This window comes from Danio aesculapii, chromosome 11 (genome assembly GCF_903798145.1).
Source record: "Danio aesculapii chromosome 11, fDanAes4.1, whole genome shotgun sequence".
NCBI lineage: Eukaryota > Metazoa > Chordata > Actinopteri > Cypriniformes > Danionidae > Danio > Danio aesculapii.
In genome coordinates, this window is record NC_079445.1 from 39,848,825 (window position 1) to 39,853,311 (window position 4,487).

Sequence of the window (4,487 nt, forward strand, 5' to 3'; positions counted from 1 at the left end):
TCATGTTCCACTCACTTTCTTAAGGTGCTGCATGCGTTACATTGCAGTGAATCTACATTTTTGAACCCTGTTTTTCCCTTCTAGCTTCAGCCAGGTTTTTTTTATTATTATTTTGTTCAGTGTGGCTGTTGTGAGTCTCTTTTGCCAGCAGGGTGTGCTGTGTGACCAGCCAGGTAGAAAGCAGCCAGTTTTGCCCAATTGGTTGCGATTTTCCAAACTTAGTGTTGGATAATTGTAAATTCATAGGTATCAAAGCAGTAGTCAAATTGCATTATAATAATAACAGGATTGAAGGTCTGTTCCCACCAAGGGCAGTAACTATAATACTGTACACTACTATATATATATATATATATGTGTGTGTGTGTGTGTGTGTGTGTGTATGTATATGTATATATATATATATATATATATATATATATATATATATATATATATACTTGTGTGAAGTTGAATACAAAAGATTTGGAGAATCAGCACATGCATGCACTCACCGGCCGCTTTATTAGGTATACCTTACTAGTACCGGTTTGGACCCTCTTGCCTTCAGAACTGCCTAAATCCTTCGTGGCATAGATTCAACAAAGAACTGGAAATATGAAATATTCCTCAGAGATTTTGGTCCATATTGACATGATAGCATCACACAGTTGCTGTAGATTTGTCGGCTGCACATCCATGATGCGAATCATCCCTTTCACCACATCCCAGAGATGCTCAATTGGATTGAGCTCTGCTGACTGTGGAGGCCATTTGAGTACAGTGAACTCATTGTCCTGTTCAAGAAACCAGTCGGAGATGATTTGAGCTTTATGACATTGCGTGTTATCCTGCTGGAAGTAGCCATTAGAAGATGTGTACACTGTGGCCATAAAGGGATAGACATGGTCAGCAACAATACTCAGGTAGGCTGTGGCGTTGACACGATGCTCAATTGGTACTAATGGGTGTAAAGTGTGCCAAGAAAATATCCCCACACCATTACACCATCACCAGCCTGATCCGTTGATACAAGGCAGGATGGATCCATGCTTTCATGTTGTTGATGCCAAATTCTGACCCGACCATTCGAATGTCGCAGTAGAAGTTGAGACTCATCAGACCAGGCAACGTTTCTCCAATCTTCTATTGTTCAATTTTGGTGATCCTGTGCGAGCTGTAGCCTCAGTTTCCTGTTCTTTTCCCGGCGTGGTCTTCTGCTGTAGTTCATCCGCCTCAAGGTTGGATGTGTTGAGAGATGCTCTTCTGCAGACCTCGGTTGTATCGAGTGGTAATTTGAGTAACTGTTGCCTTTCTATCAGCTGGAACCAGTCTGGTCATTCTCCTCTGACCTCTGGCATCAACAAGGCATTTGCACCCCAAAAACTGCCGCTCACTGGATATTTTCTTTTAATCAGACCATTCTCTGTAAACCCCAGAGATGGTTGTGCATGAAAAACCCAGTAGATCAGCAGTTTCTGAAAAACTCAGATCAGCCTGTCTAGCACCAACAACAATGCCATGTTCAAAGTAACTTAAATCACCTTTCTTCCCCATTCTGATGCTCGGTTTGAACTGCAGCAGATCGTCTTGACCGTGTCTACATTCCTAAATGCATTGAGTTGCTGCCATATGATTGGCCGATTAGAAATTTGCGTTGAGCAGTTGGACAGGTGTACCTAATAAAGTGGCCGGTGAGTATGTCTTTCATTCTATTTATCGTTTTATATATCGTTTCATCTATCTTATTCTATTGTTTTATCTATATATATCGTTCTATCAAGCGCTTAAACACATGTGAAAGATTTTTACACAGTAAAATATACACAGCACACACAAATATCTTTTTAAATAGGAATTTTTATTACGGATACAATTAATTTGACAGCACTTATCTATATTTATATATAACACTCTATTAAACAGTGTCAGTTCACTAAAACAGGCATTGTAGAAAAGTAAAGTCATTTGTAATGAGTCTCTTAGATATGCATATGTCTTAAAGCTGGAGAGATGTAATTCAAAGCATAAATTATAACATCTTAAAAACCACTTCACCCTTATTTCACCATTTTGAAGACTGCTGTAAGGATTTTATATGAAGACCGGTTTCGCTCTAAAGGATTTCACAAGATACTTTACAGCTATTTTGTTTTGCATTGCAGATTTCTGGTGCGTCTTGTTGTTTGAGTTCTATTCCATATTAATGCATTACAGCATGGATATACATGTCATTCCTTTGCGTCATTGTTATACTTCTCAAAGGTCTGCTCCTATTAACCAAGTGACTTGATTTATTTATATTTTATTATTATTATTTTTTGCTTTATTCATAAAATTTAAAAATGTAATAAGAAAGAAATCAAATTCCACAAATCTGTACTCTTGTCTTAATATTAATTAATTCCTAATTTCAAAGTTTGTATTGTGTAGAGAGTTATATCCAAAATTAGTATTTACATTATCAGAAAACACCAGCATTTTAGCAGAAGTCTTTTTCCACTAGAGATTTCTAAACGGCACTAGTGTGGATGAGTTAACGCATTCCTTGAGTGTTTTAGGCGATGGCTGTCAGCGTACACTTGTGTTAAACAGTCAGAGAAAAGCATTCATTATGAGGTGAGGAATGGCAGGCATTCATTGGTTGGGTTGCTGTGGGTCTCCACCTGCAGGCCTTCACTCATTATCAGCATCGTTATCAGTGTGCAGGTTGAACTCACTGACATCTGTGGCAGAACGCTGATGCAGATGATGACTGCTGTGAAAACATCACCAGCTGTGCTGCCGTCATCAGGACAGTCCCGCCAGAAGCTGTCAAGTAGCTGAGAAATCACCTGGACACTCCAGAAATCAAAAGTACAAACTAAGGTTTTATTTTTTGTTATTGCTACAATTAAGTGCTTGGAAATGTGAATTGTTTGTGTTTTTAATTATTTATCTTACTAAATATGAAATAATTGCTAACTGATTAAATAAAATAATCATTTATTTTCGTTGTGCTATACAGTTATTATTTTATTTATTCAATTAACAATTGTACAGTGACTTTTTTCATTCAAGTTAAGTATATTTCCCCGTTATCGCAACTTTAATAATTAAAAAAAAATAGTGCTGGGCAAAATTTAATCGTGATTAACTGAGCCTAAAATAAAAGTTTGTTTTGACGTAATATACAGAATGTGTGTGTATTGTGTATATTTAAGCAATTATGTATATATAAATACACACATGGATGGATTTGAGTGTTTATTTCTCAATAAATAAAAGTAATAAAAATAAGTTGAAACCTGATTTTCTAATTAAAATTAAAGTAACTTAATTTTAACAGTATGTAACAATTGTTTTTTATAGTTTTATTTCTATCACATATACATAATAAATATTTATAATACACGCACATATATTTGACATGTCAAAACAAGCTTTTATATTGGATGCGATTTTAAACTTTGCCCTGCATTTAAAAAAAATTGTAATGTAGTAAGCATTCTGGCATTGAACTGCCTTTACAATAATAATAATAATAAATAACAATGTTTTATTTTTTGGAAAGCCCTTTGAAACCTCAAATAAATCAAGTTAGGTGGAAAAGTAGAAATAATCCAATACTTTTTTGTTAATAAGCTGTATTGTATATGCAGTTCATGTCAAAATAATTAACCCTTCAGTGAAGTTTTAATTCTTTTAAAAATATTTCTCAGGTGCTGTTTGACAGAAATATGTTTTAAAAAATTTTTTTATACAGTTTTAATTACTAATTTCTTTTATCTTTGCCATGATGGCTGTTCATATGATTTTTATTTTTAAGATATTAGTATTCAGCAGCTTGAAGTGCAGTTAATTAGTTTAACTAGGCACGTTATGTTATTTAGGCCAGTGTTTCCCAACCCTGTTCCTGGAGGCACACCAACAGTACATATTTTGGATGTCTCCCTTTTCTGACCCATTAACTTCAGGTGTTGGAGTCTCTTCTGATGTTATGATAAGTTGATTCAGGTGTGTTTGATTAGGGAGAGGTTAAAAATGTGTACTGTTGGTGTGCCTTCAGGAACAGGGTTGGGAAACACTGATTTAGGCAACTATTGGTAAACCGTGGTCTGTTCTGTAGCCAATCAAAAAAATTAAATGTATACGCTTATTAAGGGCGCTAATATTAATGAGGGCAACATGGTGGCTCAGTGGTAAGCACTGTCATCTCACAGCAGGAAGGTTGCTGGTTCAAGTCCCAGCTGAGCCAGTTGGCATTTCTGTGTGGAGTTTGCATGTTCTCCCCGTGCTGGCGTGGGTCTCCTCCTGGTGCTCCGGTTTTCCCCACAATCCAAAGACATGCGCTAAAGATGAATTGAATAAACTAAATTGGTCGTAGTGTATGTGTGCAAATGAGTGTGTGTGGGTGTTTCCCAGTACTGGGTTGCAGCTGGAAGGGCATCTGCTGTGTAAAACATATGCTGGATAAGTTGGCAGGTTCATTCCGCCGTGTCGACCCCTGGTGAATAAAGGGACTAAGC